This window comes from Saccostrea echinata, unplaced genomic scaffold (genome assembly GCF_033153115.1).
Source record: "Saccostrea echinata isolate AGI-Se365-2 ecotype Australia unplaced genomic scaffold, CSIRO_AGI_Sech_v1 ptg000012l, whole genome shotgun sequence".
In the NCBI taxonomy this organism is placed as follows: Eukaryota; Metazoa; Mollusca; class Bivalvia; order Ostreida; family Ostreidae; genus Saccostrea; species Saccostrea echinata.
Window position 1 is genome coordinate 16802200 of NW_026889761.1, and position 21383 is coordinate 16823582.

Genomic DNA, 21383 nt, shown 5'->3' on the forward strand with positions numbered 1-21383 from the left:
ATATATATATATATATACATATATATATATATGATGTGAAGTTTGAAGAGTGGAAAATTTGACGAGAGAAGAAAAATCGTCAATATGGTCAAAATTAGCACGTCGTCAAAATTTCCACGTTTACAGTATGTGAAACTTTTATTACATACTGTAGTTTCAAGTTTGTTCATATCATGACCCCCGGGGGTAAAGCAGGGCCGCAAGAGGGGGTCATTTTACATAGTTTTACATAGGATTATATAGGAAATGTCTTTAAAAATCTTCTTCTCTAGAACAGCAAAGCCATGATTAGTCATATTATAGTAGAAGTATTCTTAGGTAGTGTAGATTCAAATTTGTTCCAATCACGACCCCTGGGGATAGGGCAGGGCCACAACAGGGGGTTAAAGTTTTACATAGTTTTATATAGGTGTAATGGTTAAGGGACATTTGAGTAAAACCCATTGAAGACTTCAAATAATGGAGTGACCTCACAACCCTTGGAATGGACTAGGCAAACTAAAGGGTATACATATACAAGACAAAGCTTTGGAAAAGTCAGGCATTCAGAGGCTAGCTGAAGATGTTAGATGCTGAATCAGCAATAAAGAAGTTAAGGTATTCCACCCCTAATAGCAACAGATTCAATGAAATTGAATACATAACAGATGTGTAGGTGTTTAATACTCAGTATATTTAGACATAATTCCCATTTATTACTATAAGTATGTAACGGTGGGATGTGTCCTAATTTATGACCTTGAATTTTGGTAAGGGTTATCTCCCTCTGTTTTAATTACTAAAAAAATCAATTTTAAAAATCTTATCTGGTGAAAAAAATTGGTTTCAATTATCATTCTATTTCTAATGTTTTAATGCATCTTTCCACCACAGTATTTGTTGATATTCTTATTATTTCTTTTTATTTAAAAAAAATCGCTTACCCCCATAGACTTCAATACAATCTTTGTTAATTAGTTACTGCTTAATTAATTACATTTTTGAAACTTTCTCTTAGTAAATCCTTTTCTATTGTGAAATGCTTTTACATAGGAAATATCTTTAAAATCTTCATTTCAAGAACAACTAAGCAATTATTTGTCATATTTATACAGGAGCAATCTTAGGTATTATAGAATCAAGTTTGTTCAAATCATTCGGGCTCAACAGAGGGTCAATTAAGTTTTGCATAAGAAAATAAATAAAGGAATCATCTTAAAAAAAGCTTCTGCTCAAGAACAGCAAGGCCATGATTAGTCATATTATTAAAGAAGCAATCTCAGGTAGTGTAGTTTCAAATTTGTTCCAATTTAGGATGGGTAGGGTTGGGTCCACAATGAGAGATCAGAGTTTTACATAGGAAAACTTAGGATTGATTGATTGTATGTTGTTTGAAAATATAGGGACTTCCCCATATTCTAGTGAAGGGCTTCAAATTTAGACCTTTACTCGGCACTCAGGGCCATTGAGCTATGAGGGATCTTTATCGTGCCTACGCTTGCCATGACTTGGGGCCTCGGTTATTAAGGTCTCATCCGAAGGACCTGCGACTTACACTTCAAAGTGTCGAGCGCTTGGCGAAGGAACAGTTGCTACCTATTTTTTATTAACTTAGGTCAGTCCGGACCGGGGCTCCAACACACGACCTTCCGATCACAGAGCAAGACCTCTACAGAATGAGCTACCGTGACGGTGGAAAACATAGGAAAAAAATCTTTAAAATTCCTCTGTTGAAGAACAGCAAAGCCGTGATTAGTAATATTGATATGAAAGCATCCTAAAGTAGTGTAAATTAAAGTTTATCCCCCCTCTCCCGTTCAATACTGAACTGATTTCTGCTTCTTCCTAGCCAATGAGCTCAGGTGAGCGATGTCATTAAACTAATGTCGGTGTTGAACGTTGCGAGAGACAACATGGCATCCACTCTTCACTTTTCTTCAAAAAAAAAAAAAAAAAAAAAAAAAAAAAAAACAGTTATCAGTCCCAGTGTCCACTTTGTATTCATCACTAAAGATTACTCTGTTCCAATAATTATCTATGATTTTGTATCTGTTTCCTCTACACCAGAAGAGCCGTACTTCGCGAATTCTGAAGTGCTTTCGAACTCTAAAATACCCCTGTTTGTATAAATTTCGTTGGACGGTCCGTTTAGACATAGCAGAGATCCTATTTTCATTGAACAAGCCTGTTGTGTCTGATAATTTTCTCTTTCTGTTTTCATTCACCAACCTTAAAAGACTACAACTGTTTCTGTCACTTAACTTTGCCTGCTTCCCTTTTCTCAGAATGTGTTCTACACTTCCCCGCTTTCGATACCGATCAACTACAGATGTTATTGTAGGACGAGGTATTTAGTAAACGCCTTGCTATCTCCGAATGCTTTAATCCACACATACAGAGAAACAATAACTTTTTTTCACATCCGTACTCAATTCTTCATGCATGGTAGCCATTTTGTTTACATTTGAAATACACAGCATACAAAAATAATTTTTGCTACGTAATTGTGACACGTGACGGTCAAGTGGATATGCTATAGATATATACTCATTTGACGCCATGGTTAAAAGTCACAGCGCCGGCCGACGAAGTCGTGTGACAATTTATGGCGACGTAATAAAACTGAATTTTGACGATCACTAATGGCACAATACTGTAGGTTATATTTGTTAACAAGGCCATTATAACGACCATGGAATTGATGAAATGTTGACTTTAAACGAGGTCGCTGAAATCACTGTAATATCAACTTCTCTGTCAGTAGCCTGCCTTCATTTAAAAATGCTCTTGAATATCGAATAAGTTGAGAAACGTAAACATCTTATGCTGATGAACGCGGAATATAGTTTCTTGAATAAGGAAAGTTAATAATGGAAAAGCTTAAGGACATTGGCAAGGTTCCTGGTTATCGTATAGAATTTTTCAAGAACTCTTGAGTAGGTTTAATTGTACTAAACAGACTATATTCTGGATTGTTTAACCTACCAAGCCAGCCTTCTTTTTAGATAATAATAATAATTTTATTTTCATATTCTTTAATATTTATTTGTTTCTGTACATACTCTTGCTGTCTGTATAAACGTTTTCAGGACCACAATGTAAACTAGTTTTCTAAACTAATTGTGCTATCCTGTATAAATAAAGGACATTATTATTATTATTATTATTAGATTTTGGCAAATCAGTGTTTTTTACAATTCTCAATGCATTTCCTATGTAAGATGTTGATAAAAGGGACCTACATAATTTTTCACCATAATTTTTCTCCAAAACCCACTTATTTCATATAATTTTTGTATTATGAAATATATGGAGATAACGAACAGTATTCAAGCTCAAAAGTCCATTAAACAATACAAAATAGGAGCAGAGCGTTAATAATGCGTTAGAGCAATAATACATTATTGTATCTTCATTTCCTATGACTTCTAGATATTTTGGCTGAAAAAATATATATATATATAGAAACAAGACAAGGACATACCGGCACCAATCTTTATTTTTGAGTTACTTTTGAGCTACATGTATAATTACACATTATTCATAATGGTCAAAAGAGTCAGACTGGTTGATTTATTCTATCATGTAATTGACTGAATTGACTGAAAGACATTGTCATAAAAATATTGGCATGAATTTATTTCAAATTTTATTCGTAGTTACTAAATGCTGCTTCCTTCATACAACCTAAGAACTGATCTCCTTTCCGCATATGTCACATCTTTGCCCTTCCCAGCATACTGAGCATAACTATGGTAAATGACGACCTGTTGGCTCTTTGTCCCCTGAATATAATTTACAACAAAGCCATTATTACTTTTCTTTCTTGCTGTATAGATGATTCTACCCGTTGAAGGAAGTTCACGTGCTTTTGTTTACCTCTGTTAACATACGCTTTATTGGTTTTCACCGCTTAGAGAATTCTACACGGGAGATCACGTGCACTCTCAATCACTATTTCATAAGTGAAAAAAAACATGTATTAAACCTTTTTTCTCCGGAAATATTGACTTGACAATGTCCTTAAGGCATCTCGTTTGCCATACACTTTAGTTGTTGGGCCTTATCGTGTATAGTCAGTAAAACATCCAAATATGGAACAGATGTAGAAGACTCATTGTTGTCTTTATTTCGAGTTCACTGAGATATATCAAGTCGACATATGAATGGAAGTAACTATTGCTAATTGATAAAACGTAGTCGATGTTTTCAAATACTGATTGCTTAATTAATGTGATTCTGTTTATTAAATTAAATTAAAATACAAACAAGGATAGTCTCTCTAAATGATACACTGTCTTAAATTAACAGCAATAAATGTATTCCTTTTTTCGTTACTTTTTTGATACATGAAGATCACTCTGAAATAATACTGAAGAAAAAAAACGCACCGAAATCTACGCACAACTAAGGGAGATATAGAGAAAAACCCCTATTTCACACCTGAGCGATTTTCAGAAACGTTCGGTTTTGGGGCCATGACCAGTGTGATGTTACATCATGTAACAGAATTTTGAATTCAAAGAAAACAATTAAATGATGAAAGAAATCTTTTTTACAACACATTTTCATTACAACACAAATTATATTTAATTGTGTGGTGAGATACATGCCTCTGATCCACGCATTGCAGTCCTCTTTGAGGGACAGCCACTTGTTTAATTAATCTTCATCTTCGTTATGTTTAAATGTAGTCACAACCAGTTTTCTTGATTTTTTTTTCAACTTTAGTCGAAATTTATATATTCTATGTAATACAGGGATTTCAGGTGCTTCACCTGTCAATCAAAATCACTCGACTCTAGAATAATCACACCGCAGCATTTCTCATGTGATTTGAAACATTCTTTCTGGTCAAAAATATATTGCGACGTAGCTGGAGGGATGGGGGCGCTGTGTGTAACACCTTCCATAACACCTTTCGTATTCTTCGGGTACCTTTGCTCGGCACTTTGAAGTGAAAGTTGCGGGTCCTTCGGATGAGACCTTAAAAATCGAGGCCCGGTGTCACGGTAGGCGTTGGCACTATAAAGAACCCTCACTGCTCAATGGCCCTGAGTGCCGAAGAAAGGTCTAAATATGAAGCCCTTCAACGGTATATGGTGACGCCTCTATATGAGTGAAAAATTCTTGAAAGGGATGTGCATTGTAAAACAATATACAATCAATCAATCAATCAAACGTCAAGGTCAAAATGGTCAAAATTAAAGGTGCCCAAGAAAAGGCATTTTCACAAGAAATACACATGTGAAATATGAAATTCCTAGCACCAACCATTCAAAAGATATGGCCAAGTTTTTTTCAAAAGTAGGTCGAACTCCAAGGGCAAGGTCCAAGGGTCAAAGCTGTTTGTATCTAGAGTAAGGTCTTGTCACAAGGATTACATATTTAAAGTATGAAAGCCCTAACACAAATTGTTCAAAAGTTATGGCTAAGGTTAAAGTTTGCCAAAAGTAGGTCAAACTCCAAGGTCAAGATCAGTGGACCATTATTGTTGGTATCCAAAGGAAAATCTTGTCACAAGAAATACACAGGTAAAAAACATGAAAGCCCTAGCACCAACTAATTCAAACGTTATGGCCAAGGTTAAAGTTTTCCAAAAGAAGGTCAAACTCCAAAGTCAATGTCAAAGGGTCATTGTTGTTTGTATCCACAGCAAGGTCTTATCACAAGGATTACATATGTGAAGTATGAAAGCCCTAGAACCAACAGTTCAAAAGTTATGGCCAAGTTTAAAGTTTTCCAAAAGTAGGTCAAACTCCTAGGTCAAAGGGTCAAAGTTGTTGGTATCCAAAGGAAGTTCCTGTCACAAGGATTACACATGTGACTTATAAAAGCCCTCACACGAACTGTTTAAAAATTATGGCCAAGGTTAAAGTTGGGTAAAATTTTGTAAAACTGGGTCAAACTCCAAGGCCAAAAGGTCAAATGTGTACCCAAAGAAAAGTCTTGTCACAAGGAATACACATGTGAAATATGAAAACCATAGCTTCAACCTATTAAAGGTTATGAGCAATGTTTTGCGGACAAACAGACAACTAGAAAGACAGACTGATAGGGCAAAAACTATATACATGTACATGTACCCCCGAATTTTTTATACGGGGGCATAAAAAAGAACTTATCTGAAAGTGACAATGGAACCTAATTCATGGATTCTAGTTACGAGTATTTTATACCTCTACCTTTCCGACATAACAAAATGAATAAGATAAACAGTTGTCTCACTTAAAAAAATTAACTTCCGTAACGGTAATTCAAGTTTTTGCATTAAAGGTATAAAAAAAAATATTATTTAAAGAGCAAAATGCTTCATACTTTTGTTTAACATCCTAAAACAAACGTTAGTACATGTGTCATACCTCGAACAAAGGGTTTTTGCTGCCACCAAATCACTTGGTACACTCCAAGCCCAAGCTTCACGGTTGGATGACTATACCATTGTGTGCATAATTATTAAACCTATCATTATCAATGATAGGTTACAATCATGGATACAGGGCACTAAACAATGAATGTTGGACCTGATGTGCTAAACAGTCAATAAAATCTATAGAATTAACATTACCATAAAATCAATGGTATATCGAAATTGTTGTAAAAAGTGTAAGTTACCAGATTTGTGGACAATTCTTTTTTTCAAGTTCACTGATATGGCTTTACGAAAAATTTGATGTTATTTTGAACATTTTTTTATGTTCATTCCCTGAATTTGTCCTTTTATCGTAGAATGACTGACAAAATCAACGTATTTTTATCCAAATACTTCTCAATATCAATCAAGAAATACAGGCTGTCCTCTTGTTCCTTTTTTTTTAATTTTTCTTTAAAAAATAGAATCTGTGTCTTGTGCAATCAGACAGAATCCATAGATAAACAACATCTTCATTCATAGCAAAGATTACATCATTAACAGACCTAATTGGATAAAAAAAAAGGTAGCAACTGTTCCTTCGCCAATCGCTAGGCACTTTGAAAAGAGAATTGCCGGTCCTTCGAATAAGACATTAAAATCTGAGACCTTGTGTCACGACAGATGTTGGAACGATGCCTCACTGCTCAATTCACCTGCGTGCAGAGTAAAGGACTAAATTTGAAGCCCTTCACTGGTATATGGTGACGTCTCTATCGTAAAAATTCTCGAACGGGAGGTAAACAACACACGATCAATCAATCAATCATGAATATAAGATAACCTAACAGAAAACGGGCTTTTTGATCAGTAAACAAATTCTGTAGGTTGACACATATTATATCCGATACCTGTATATATTCCAAATTCTTTTCTCTTTTGGTTGTTTTCAAAGATATAGATAACGAACAGTATTCAAGCTCAAAGTCCATATAAACAATACAAATCGGAAGCAGATCAAAAACGAACCTCCAAGAACATCAGAGTTGGAATCAGGTGCCATGGAAGAATGAGCATCCCATGCCGACCGGTCATACCCGCCGTTTGCTCCTTGTCATGATCGGGGAAATGGAAAAATTCGAAGATCATTCAGTGTTTAAATTATGGCCTTGCAATTAGTATGATATTACTATGATAGTGTGATGAAGTAGTATACCTTGTCAGTGGTCATTTGCAAAATTACTTTGTTAAAAAACAATCTGATTGTACACACAAGAACTCTGAAGTTGACATTAAAAAGATGCGCGAGTTTTTGATTGACAATACCTATGTGGTTTTTGGAGACCAGGTCTTCCAACAATTTATTGGAATTCCCATGGGTACCAGTTGCGTCCCGTTATTAGCAGATCTATTTTTGTATTCATAAAAAAAAATCTTGTAAGCGAAAAGAAGAAAACAGTAGCCTTCAACTCGACATTTAGAGATTTCGACGACGCATTGTCAATTAACAATGCTTATTTCCATTCTTATGTCGCAAAGATATATCCAGGTGAGCTTGAGATAAAAGATACCACAGAGTCTGACACATCTGTTTCATATTTGGATATTTTGTTAGAAAAAGTCCATCCCTCTAAGGTTTCGGAAAGGTGGCATATCCTTTCTACTTCAAGGCCCCCTCAAGTTTCTATATCCTGCTCCGGAAGAATTTAAGCTCCTCCCAAGCAGCAACATTCTCCGTCCCAGAATCATCCTGCTTGGTGTCTTGAGCAGAATCAAACATCCTCACTTCCCTCGGCGACTTAGTCATGTGGTGCCGGGAGTGCTGAAAATACTGCATGCGCTCCACAGCTTCCTCCACAATCCCCGGATTCTGATCAAGTGCATACAGTCCAGCATTTGTCCTCAGCCCCATAACATAGGCGTGGTATGGCGTGTGCGTGCACATCAGGTACAACAGGGAAAGCTCGATTATCTTATATTAACACCCTGTCAGTCCACTGACAAATTGACTCCTCAGGATTCTGGCTGACCGACTGGAAATTCAGCTGATGGGTAAGGTCTGGGGCAGATGAACTAAAGCGCTTCTCAAACCTCTGCAGAATATCAGCGATATTCAATCGGAGATTACCTACTTCCAACAGCTGGGTATAATAATCACTTGCTGGTCATGCTGCTCCTCCTCTGTCAACAACTGGCTTCGAGATATCCTCAGGAACTAACGCAAAAATACCTTCAAGCTTGACTTCCTATCATATCGGAGATCCTTTTACTCCCAGTGATTACCCTACTACTGTTCTGTGGAGTGCCTTGGTATACAGGTGAGCTATAAAGTGTCGGTGTGATAAAGCTGGGAGCCTGGTAGCCCGGGACTGGCTAACAAGCATAGTGTCCCAGCTGGGCAGGCCCATACATGTTTTGCTGCAAATGTGCTACCCCCCCCCCCTTCAAGCCCAGGGTATCGAGACTGGCGAGACTACACGTCGCTGACATGGGGACACTATAATGCTGAAATGCACTGGGCATAGCCATACAGTGGTGTGTGATTGGAGTATTCTTAACTCGGTACAACACAGATTGGATGTGCTCAGAAAGCGGGGGTCGGAAATACCTACCCCACGTATTCACAAAGACTGGGACAGAGGTAGTATGCGGTGTTGACGTCTGGAGTTTCAAATCATCCCCAAGGAAAAGGGCACACTCAAATCTGCAAGTTTACACTGGCTTTGTAAGAATTCAGGTTCCCATGCGACCCCTACAGGTCGATGATCAAAGTCAGAGGTGAGCTGTGCAAGCCTCACAGTCCTTTCTGATGACTGACACACAATGTATGGGATGGAAATACGGATTTAAGTAGGTGGTGTACAACCTCACCCGAGTGGCTTGGTCTACTACCCAGGATAGCAGGGCCCCCAGGTTAACTGTGTCTCCCACAAGGATAGGGTGGCTACTAGTTGGATGCACATGGTCTAAGGAATAAGGATGTTTTAAACCTGAATTCAAGGGAAACTCACTATATTCGTATTTAGACTGGCTACAACCTACAATGTTGTTAGGTGAGCCACACTTACACAGGCTACCTAAAGAGTACTCCGGGGAATCACTGATCATCCCTGAGCTTAATTGAGGCTGGGCAAACCTTACCTCTTTTCTTGACATACCATGTAATATACTACCCTTCCCACAGGGGATGTCGTGTGCAGGTCGGGCATAGATGTAAGGGGCCTCCTAGGTGCAACCACCTCCCAAGTGACCTGACATTGACTGAGCAAAAGTGTGGGACGAGAGACAAATTGCTCGCTCCCGCTATAAACTTATGGTGAATAAACCCTCTCCATGGAGTAACTCCCCACCCTAAAAAGAGTACGAGGGTTAGAATTGTCTGACCGCGAGACAGCCGGGCGAGTGCCCAGGCCTGAAGCCGACACGGCTTCCTCCAGGGACATATCCATAATAAAATGTCACAAATAATCAAGTAAATCACAGATAATATTTACAAGCTGATTTTGAAAGCTGATTCGAGAACAATGCATTTAAAATCAACGCATGCTCTCTCGTACCCAGCAGCACAAAAAGTGACGGCTTAAAACGATGCCTAAATAAAAATCTGACAGCAGTTTTGGAATCCATCGAGTTGGGCTCCAATAAAGTCGTAAGGGTTTTTTACAGGTATTTATTAATACTTCTCCGTAGGATTTGGTCTGGTCCTACTCCCTGCTCCTCTGCTGTCCCAGACACGTCTAGTCTGCTCGGCATCCTGCCGTCTGACGTAATCTCATCCACAAGTCGTACCTCGGGACAGTCGCACAGATACTACAAACACTTAGAAAATATGAATTAAAGTTTTGTCTTGTTTTTTTTATTATTATTATTATTATTATTATTATTTATTTATTTATTTATTTATTTATTTATTTTTGTTTTGCTTAAGACTAAGGCTAAATGGTTGCAATTACTTTTCAATATAATTTGCTTAACATTTCTCATCAGATATTTATTATATAGGATTGACTATATAAATCATTTTCTTCATCGAAAAATGAATCTAAAAAATAAAACGAATCACACACTTTAAATAGAAACCTAAGGCTTTTTTAATATTCATTTCTCGATAAACAAAATAATTTAATTAGTCAATGCTTATAATTCAATTTTAGTGATACACAATTTTCATGCACAAACTCATTATTTAGGTAACTAGAAAAATTTGTATACGAAATTAACATACCGACGGGTGCATTGAAAGATACTGAAACGCAAAAGAAACGCAACATCCTAATTTTAGGGGGGAAATTATATACAGGTTATAACTTTGTACTTAAAAAGTTAGGACGTCTTTAACTTTGCCAAATCAGTAATTTAACGATTGAATGATTTTCATTTCAATACCGGAAGTTGATTTTGAGCCCTTTTTACAGAAATCAAAAATTGCATGTTTAATAAAACATTTGATAATAATTTGGGTTTTCAAGGGTTTGTAACTGTTAATCATAAGTATTGCACTAATATTCCGAGAAAAAAAATCCTTATTTCTTTTCCCGAGAGTTGCAGATGCAAATATGCACTACATGGCGACTACTCAGGCTCATGCGTTTCGTAAGCATGAATGACAGTTCTTTGACCGGAAGTCCAAGGGTTACTACACTACCCCAGTGTTGCAACCACTATTGAAATAATTATTTCAATAGTGGTTGAGAGTGCATTTCAAATCCAAACACAGGTTGTAACCACTATTGAAATAACGTTCACTATTGAAATGATTATTTCAATAGTGGTTGAAAGTGCATTTTAAAACTGAACAAGGGTTGCAACCGCTATCAAAATAACTTTCACTATTGAAACAAGGATTTCAATAGAGGTTTTGAATGCTTTTCAAGACCTAAACAAGGTTGCAACCACTAATGAAGTTATTATCACTTTTGAAATAAGATTTCAATAGAATTTGTAATAATGAATTCAATAGTGATTGAAATAATTATTTTAAAAGTTGCTGACAATGACTTTAATACCAAAACCACATTGCAAGCCTTATTGAAATAACCCCATTATTGAAAAAAAATATATAAGGATATTTTTTTCATTATCTTTTCTAACATAATAAATTAATTTTTTGCGCTTAAAATATGAGATTTAATTTTATGTTTTAATTTCTATCTAGATGTAATATTAATACACGGATATCTGTGATTTAACTGATCTAGTAATTTTAAGTAATTTTGTTATATAAGGTTCATCTTAGCTATATTATTTGGGGAAAGTAAAAGATAATGAATGCAGATACATGTGGTTATAGAAATTAGAAAATTTACAGTCAAAAAAAGAAATTTTTGTAATATCTACGTGTACAAAATTTCTGGTGAAAATATGGTTATTTTTATTCAAAGGATATAGAATAGAAGTAAATTCTCGCTTATATTCATGGACTTGGTTACACTACAAATATGGATAGATAGTAAATCCAACGTTTCTACTCGTCAATACATTAAAATCAACCATTCGGGAAAACTAAGTATAAGCGTTATAACATAAGAGGATATTATTTCAATAGTGGATACATGTATAAAACCGCTATTGAAATAATATTCACTAATGAAATAATATTCCAGTAGGGGTCTTAATTTCAATAGTGGGTGCATTGTTCCAACCACTATTGAAATAACGACCACTATTGAAAAAAATATTTCAATAATATATATTATTTCAATAGCGGCACATGCAGTATTATTGCAACCACTATTGACATAAGGATTACTAATGAAATAATTGTTTCAGTAGCGGACATTATTAGCGGTTTTATACCTGTGACCACTATTGAAATAACACCCACTATTGTAATAATGCTTATACTAACTTCCCTTGAAGTTTTGTTTTTTAATGTCTTAACGAGTAGACGATGGATTTATTATCCATATTTGTAGTGTAGATAAGTCTATGAATATGAGCAAGAATTTAGTTCCATTCTATATTCTTTTTTTATTAAAAATATCCATATCTTCATCAGAAAGTTTGTACACATATATATCAATTTTCTCTCTTCTTTTGAATGCAGATATTCTAATTTCTACCACTATCTGTATTTATGATCATTTCCTTTCCAAATCAGTGGCAAGAATAAACCGTATATAACAAAATTATTTAAAACTGGCAAATATTGATTGATGGTCTGTTGGTTTTCGCTGAATCGGCCAGATTCAGCGGAAGCTTGCATATAACATTTGCATACTTTCAGGTACGTCAGTTAAATCAGATATATATGTACGAATGGTAATTTCTAGAAAAGAAAGGACAACATTTATTTAAACATTATATTTTAAACTCAAGAAATTAATTTATAACGTTGGAAAACGTAATGAAGAAGTCATCCTTATATTTTTTCAATAGTGGGGTTATTTCTTGAAGGCTTACAATGTGGTTTTGGTATTGAAATCATTATCAGCAATTAATAAAATCATTATTTCAACCACTTTTGAAATCTTTATTTCAAAAGTGAACAGCATTTCAATAGTGGTTGCAACCTGGTTTAGATTTTAAAAAGCATTCAAAACCTCTATTGAAATAAATAGTGAACGTTATTTCAATAGTAGTTGCAATCTATGTTTGGTCTTGAAATGCACCGTCAACCACTATTGAAATAATTATTTCAATAGTGGTTGTTATTTCAATAGTGGTTACAACCTGTGTTTTGTTTTCAAAAGTACCGCCAACCACTATTGAAATAATTATAATAATTATTTCAATAGTGGTTGCAACACCCCAGGTTAGAGAAATTTCGACCTCAGTATCTGAAAAAAAAAAAAACAGGCACATAAAAATGCCTTAGGATAATTATTTCGCTCAGTTCAAGAGATTGATAAACCTAATGCATAGTAGAAATCTAGCTGCAATAGTTGCACATGGCGGACTAGCTCCCTGAAATTGAATGTTCGGAAGGGGGGATGGTTTAAGAGTTATGTGCTACTTTTTAAGGTTTAAAGATAACATTTAACGTTTAAATCAATATCTGATGTTTGTAAATAAGCTTTTTTACCTCACTGTATTCATTTTTGAATGTTATCCTTAAACCTACATACCCTTGAAAATCCAAATTATTATCAAATGTTTTATTAAACATGCAAATTTTTAATTTCTGTAAAAAGGGCTCAAAATCAACTTTCGGTAATGGAATGAAAATCATTCAAATGATAAATTACTGATTTAGCAAACTTGAAGATGTCCTAACTTTTTAAGTACAAAGTTATAACCTGTATATAATTTTCCCCTTAAAAAAGGATGTTGTGTTTCTTTTGCGATTCAGTACATATCGATTCGAAAATTACACGCTGCTCGGGGTTTTCGCCTTTACAGTTGACTTTTGATGGCTCGTACTTTGATCTCTGGAAGTTCTTTATATCTTAAAGTGAAACTCCAGTTCTCTGTTCTTTTTCATTTCTCTCTTTATAACTAAGCAAATAATTTACTCTTCATTTCTTGAAATTTCGATCTCTCCAAACAAAGACCTGGGTCCAATTACACACGATTAATTCTTTTTTACTCTAGATCTCTTGAAGTGTTGATTGTGCATCCACGCCAACCAAGCGTATCATTAGTTTAGCTTGGACTGAGCTTGATAAAGGTGAATGTCTGGGGCTAGCGTGGACGTGTTAAATGAGTGTTTAAATCTGAAACATAATCCTCAATCTTGTTCATGTTCTTCTTCACCCTACAACTATAGTCCTGCAGGACACGTTATTACTGGTGACGTAAATATAGTTAATAATGAGGACCTTAAATCACTCATTTTAAAAGGGCCAAAATTTAGGGAACCCCGATCTTTCAATTGGCGTCATAATTTCATTAATATTATGAACTCTGTGGAAGAATAGGCCAGATGATAGGCCAAATAAGAAAAAGACCTTGACACTTTGTCAGAATGGATTAAGTGTATCAGATGTATGTTAAAATCTTACATTAAGCGATTGAGAGGCAACATGAAAACAATCTTTCCCTCTGTGTTCAATAATGCAGAAGAGAAAAAAAAAGAATTAGGTAGATTACAAGATCAGAATATACTGGTCCCAGCTGACAAAGAAAGTAACAACTGTGTTTATAAGGCTCATTATTTGAATGGTATTTTAGAGGAACTGGGATTTAATTCTACAAGTGGTAACCCAACTCATACTCATAGGTCCCTTTCCAAGGAGGAAATTCTTCTATTGTCAATTTTAAATATTTTTAATATTCCCAACAGCCAAAATGAATTTGAAATACTGTAGATTCCTAAATATACGCGAGGAATAAATTATCGCGTAATTACGCGCGAAGCACCACTCGCGAAATAAAATTACTCGCTTTTATTTTTATGGTGCTTTAATGTATGTAAAATCTCTAGATAAATCACCCATTCGCGAATTATTGTTCTCGCGGTTTGACGCCCTTGGGCCACTTCGCGATATTAAGTACTCGCGTAAAATAAGGAATTTACAGTACCATATCTATATTGGATTCCGAAACTTCATAAAAATCCTTACAAGGAAAGGTAGACAGCGGGTTCAAGTAAATGTTCTACCAAACCTCTTCCTTTACTCCTTCCTGAGATATTAAGAGCAGTGAAGGAGAAACTTCAGGAGAATTGTGCAACATATATTCCGGAAGTGATGTAATCAGATGAGGATTCCTAAAAATTCCATGGAACACATGGAAGATTTGAAATCACAAAATTTTAACAAAATCAATAAAATCAAAATTTAAATCTTTTCAACTCTATATACAACCCCTCCAAACAAATTAAAGTCAAAGCTTTTTGACATCATTGACAGCTGCTTTTTCAATAAAAATGGAACTCGTAGATTTCCTTGTCAATGGTCATTTGCAAAATTATTTTGTTAAAAAACATTCTGATTGTTCACACAAGTACTCTGAAGTTGATATAAAAAGATATTTGAGTTTCTGATTGACAATATCTGTGTGGTTTTTGGAGACCAGGTCTTCAAACAATCTATTGAAATTTCCCATGGGTACCAATTGCGCCCTGTTATTAGCAGACCTATTTTTGGATTCATATGAAGCAGAATTTATTCAAAATTTTATCCATGAGAAGATGAAAGCACTTGCTGTGGTCATCAGTTCGACATTTAGATGTATCGACGACGTATTATCAATTAACAATAGTTATTTCAATTAATATGTCGACACGATATATCCCAGTGTGGCTCAGCTTCTCTGAGTAATTGAAAAAAGGAAACAGTATTTCATTATCAAAGCCACTTGCATTAAATATATGAGAACTAAAATTCTCATTCTGTTTTTTTTTTTTTTTTTTTTTATCTTTATGATATCCATACAGGTTTAATAAAAATGCTGAAAGACAAAAAAGAATAGAATAAATATGTTTCATTTTTGATTTATAATAAAAAATTAATAAATAATGAAACCAAAGTCAGGCATGACAAAATGAAAAGTGAAATTAAAGTGTTAATAACATTAATTATCATGCCAGGTTCTTATGCACAGCGGCAAATTCATGTAAAATTCCTGTTCAAAATGGAACATTTCACTTAGTAATTTTGTATTTATGTTCTGGGTCACGTTTAAAAAAAATCAAAAAGAAAATCTAGATGACTTTAATATCTTTCAAAATTAATTATTCTATTAAAAATTGCTTGTATAAATGTTTTGTTTTGTTTTTTAAATTCTTTTAGAAAAGATAAATAAATATTTCAAATTAATGTTCAAAAACAATTCAATCGGAATTTTTTATTTTGTCTTAATTTTTAAGTTCTTTTGCTCTATGGGCACCTGACTTTTCCACCACATAAATGTTCTATTCTGTTTATGTACTGCGTTCTTTATAATTTTAAATAACCTTCATATGGTGTCAATTAGATTTAACTATGATCAAAGTACAGTGATTTTTATGACATTTTTGGCAAAAGTGTCTTGTTTTATTAAACAGCTAACTAATATTGTAAATTACCATGTAATTGTTCTTTGAAGTTAATTTTGATAATGCTGCTATAAAAATAAAATCACATATCTGTATATTACGGAGGTGGTTACTATCGACACGAGAAATGAAAATGATGTTGAGAATAATATGTATTGTTAATGGAGTTTAGACATCTGACTATGTAAATATGAATTTATGCTACTGTTTCCATTAATCTCACTAAAGATTCCAATTAGCTTTAATATATAACAGTTAACGGAAGTATGCACTGTGTTACTATTACAATAATTAAATACTTTAAGAATTTTATCTAATTTGATGCGTTGAAACTTTAGTATGACACTTTGATTTACTTAAAAGAATAATCCATGAATTGTTTTAAAGCATTGGAGCAACTGTTTCTGCAGATGGTCGATTAGGGAAAGAGTTCTCATTTTAAAATTAGAACGTAATCTTTTTTTGAAAATTAAAAAGAAGATTTCTCAGTCTGAGTTTCATAATATTACATTATTTTATTACCTTTTCAAAAAAAGAAAGAAGGAAAGAAAGAAAGAAAAATGGAAGAAAATCTTGCTTTATAATGAAAAAAAGTTTTCATTTACCATGGAAATTACTTTGAATTTGAATAATTATGGAATAACTGTGAATGTTTTATTACTATAAAAACAATTTCCCAATTAAACGCTCGTAATGTTTGCATCTTTTTTTATCTGAAAGACAACCGGACAATTTTGATTGGTGTCATTAAAATCATTATAAATTCCCTTTCCTTAATCTTTATATGCTTGTGTGCTACAACAAACTACAATGTACTTTATGATTAATTAATATGGCCAAGTTGTCTTTCGAAAATAAGGAATCTAGCAAATTAAGAAACTTTTTTTTAATAAACAAACGGTCGTTTACTTTTTCTTTGAATAACTTATTTAATTATGTTTTGAGAACTTGTCAAGAAATCACTGACCCGCTGATGAACAAAAGATAAAGGATAATAAGCAGATTTTACATATCATAAGTTATGACCAAAACTATAATCAAATCTAAGATGAAGTTCAAACAACTATAAAGATTTGATATTATGGGAACTTCGGATAGGTGCTGTTAAATCATGGAAAAATATGACAAGCATACCATGTTAAACAGTAGATTTGCACATTTTCCGTTTATTTGTATGTATGTTATTCTTATTTTTGATTATTTTTAAGAACCTTCTTGTAAAAACAACAATAGTAATTATAAATTTTAAAACAATCTATTAACATGATCATATATTTAATCTTTTTCTTCAAGTCATTTATTACGGAATTAATGTATTCTCACTCAGGCCCAAAGGTTAATTATTAAATGTAAGGGAAATATGAATGTGTGCATATTTTACAATCAATGCATGTAGCCTTGCTGCTATCAAGGAGAAAATTCTTTTTAAGGACATACGCAATGTACCTTACCTACTGATAATTTTTCAAGATATTCTTAATTTAAGATTATAGTGCCATCAGAAGTTCGTAGACAAAAAATCAGCATGCATCTCCAGGGGTTTTGAAAAGATATCAATTGATGAAAATTCCTGTATAATTCAAAGAAAAATATACAAAAATTACTAAACATATATTCTAGACGTTTTGTTTATCAAAACTTGTTTTAGAAGAAGTGTACAATAGCGTATATAGACATTAAAATGTAGCACACAGTTTCTTTAAGTATTGGAACTCTTCAACTCCAGGGGAAAAGACAATAAAGTTCAAACTACGTTGCGTATGTCCTTAACATTAACTTTTTATTCAGAGCAAATTATTTTAAGATGACTTAATTTCAAGTAAGTGATAGCATTTGTCATTTAATTGGTGATTGGCAATTATGGTCCCTAAACAGGATTTTTCTTGACATAAAATGACATTACATAACATCATAAATCGTCATTGTAATAACAGGAAACAATTATTGCGAATTTTAAAAGCATGTCTCTGTGAACTAAGTTTTCTTTGCAAATGCGTAATTAAACATTTGTTTCATGTCAGGTAAATTGCTGTAAATTTTCAGGTGTTTAATTGCATGCTTGCAGTGTACATAGTTAAAGTGTTCACGTCCAGTTGAGTAGGCATTTTGCCAAAGCGTATAAGCAAGTATCGATTTGTTTTTACAGTTCATTAACTATAAGAAAGAAAAACATTAAATTAATTTTCAATTCTTTGTATCTGCTATTTCTACTCAAAAATATTAACTGTTGTAAAGGAGAAACTTTACACGTTCTGTGCCAGAGCATATTTTAGAAGTGGTATTAAAAGAATGTGGATTTTAAAAAGCACATATTTTTTTTCAAAAGTCAGTAAAAGCGAATGACTTTTCTATTTTTTATACAACCATACCTAGAGATAAATTAAAAACTAGGCTTTCTGGTATTATGACAACTGATTATTTGTTAAGAATCACTCTGATTCTACACGCAAACACTCTAAAGTTGACATTAAAAGATACTGGAGTTCCTCATTGATGACATTTATGTAATCTTTGGGGACCAGGTCTTCAAAAAAACTGTTGGAATTTCAATGGACACTAATTGTGCTCCTTTATTAGCCGACATCCTTTTATATTCCTATGTGGAAGAATTAATTCAAAATCGTCTACATAAAAAGAAGTAAAAACTTGCTCTGACCTTCATCTCGAACAAAATAGCTACTTTCATTCATAAGTCGAGTCGATATTTACCAGTAAATTCGAAATGAAAGAAACCACAGAGTCTGCTACATCTGTTTCAGATTTGGATATTTTACTGACTATTTATTGACTTAAGACGATAAGGGCTAACTAACAATTGCATTGTTTGACAAAAGAGGTGACTTTAGCTTTTCCATCGTCAACCTTCCTTATTAATGTAGTAATATTCCGACATCATGCGCATATGATTTTTATGCTTCCAACTTATTCCACACTCAGACTGTTCACGGTAGCTCAGTCGGTAGAGCGCTCGCTCCTTGATCGGGAGGTCGTGAGTTCAAATCTCGGCCGCGACTGACCTAAGTCGATAAAAAATGGGTAGCAACTGTTCCTTGACGCTCGGCGCTCGGCTCTATGAAGTGAAAGTTGCGGGTCCCTCGGATGAGACCTCAAAAACCGAGGCCCCATGTCACGGTAGGCGTTGGCACGATAAAGATCCCTCACTGCTCAATGGCCTTGAGTGCCGAGTAAAGGTCAAAATTTAAAGCCTTTCACCGGTATATGGTGACGTCTCTATATGAGTGAAAATTCGTAAAACAACATACAATCTAACCTAATCTATTCGATATTCAATAGCGTGCTCTGAATTTTGAAATTGAGGCAGACTATTGACAATTAGGATGATGTTACAACCTCGTTTAAAGTATTTCGTAAATTTCATGGTCTTTATAATAATCTTGTTGGCAAATATAGCCTATACCTGAGTCGTATTTTTTTCTTATATAATTCCTGTCATTTGTTAGGCCTTTTATTTAATGTACGGATTACTCTGTCTACCTGACCATAACATAGGACTCACGGCTTTTTAACGTTGGTTATATTTCTTGCATGTTTTAAAATGTTAGACGTTATATTACTTGTTGGTTAATGTGGTATATGTACGTCTTTAAATTGTACAGCTATGTGCATTGGAGCTAAATATCTATATCTGGTATTGAAATGTCTGATATATTTTTGAAAGAATATTATGCATGCATTTTTATTACTACTTTCGATATTGGTATTGTTGTTTGCAATTTACGTTCAATCTAAGAAAAGTGTGTCTACAAGCACCAATATACTACAACATCCAACATTCCTACATGGTCGTTGTATAATACATGTACATTGTGACTGATTATTATTATTCAAATATCTGATTTTTTTTAAATGTATAAGTTGAAGATAACGAAAAATAAATAAGCGATCTCATCAACCCTGTTAACAAAAACAATTCGTGTTATAGGGAAAAACATGGACGCTTAGATACACCAGAGGTGTGATCAGGTGTCCAGAAGGAGTAAGCATCATCTGCCGACTGGTGACAACCACCATGAACTTCGGTATTGATCAGGTTAACAATGTAATCCGTGGTCAAGATTTGTATACGACAATGCCCTAACAGTTGTTATGAAACTTGTCAGTCAAAATACAAACCAAAAATAGGTATGAGCATATGCAGACAAAGTAATTATAACGTCCGTGGAATTTGCAAATTAAGTTTAAACGAGATCATTGAAAGCCCTGTAACATTACTTTTCTTGTCATTAGTCTGCCTTGGATAACTTATTGATCGTTCTCAAAACATGCTCTGCGAACCAAAGCAGATTATATATATATATATATATATATATATATATATATATATATATATATATATATATATATATATATATATATATATATATATATATATATATATATATATATATATATATATATATATATATATATATATATATATAAACAAAATTTGTAGGTGATGTTGGAATATTAATGTTAAAATAAGAATAGTTGACGATGAAAAAATACTAAAGTCATCATTTTTGTCATAGAATCCAATTGTTAGTTGGTCATTAAGGTGTGTAGTCAGTAAAACATATCACTATGAAACAGATAGACAACCCTTGGTGTGTTTATTACGAGATCGGTTTCAATATATCTATTCAAACAATAGTTTGGAAAATTCAGAGATAACATTTCAGTAACTCAGATATTTAGCTGATTCGATTTGTTTGTGTACATTTATAAGGCTTTTTGTTTGTATCGTTCCAAGTGTCTTATCTAATGAACAATGATATTAACAGGTATTAAAATAATGATATATCTCGAAGGTCTCTAAAGAGGAATTCAGAAAATATAGTTGTGTCTTAATGTAGTCAATAACATTTTTTTAAACTAATGCTATAACCACTTTTATATATGCATGATAAGAGTGAGGTCTCAATTGAATCACTGGACGCTAAACAGATATAAACGACACGAGAAAAATATAGGGGATAATTAAAATACGAAATTTTGGGGGGAAATGCTTCTGGTTTCTTTACCTGTATGGACTTCATAAACAGTCTTATGTCGAATAATAATTTTGACAGTCAGTCGTTTATGGAATTTTGAAAAGATTTTCCTGCACTTTTACCTTTAGAAATGTAAGTC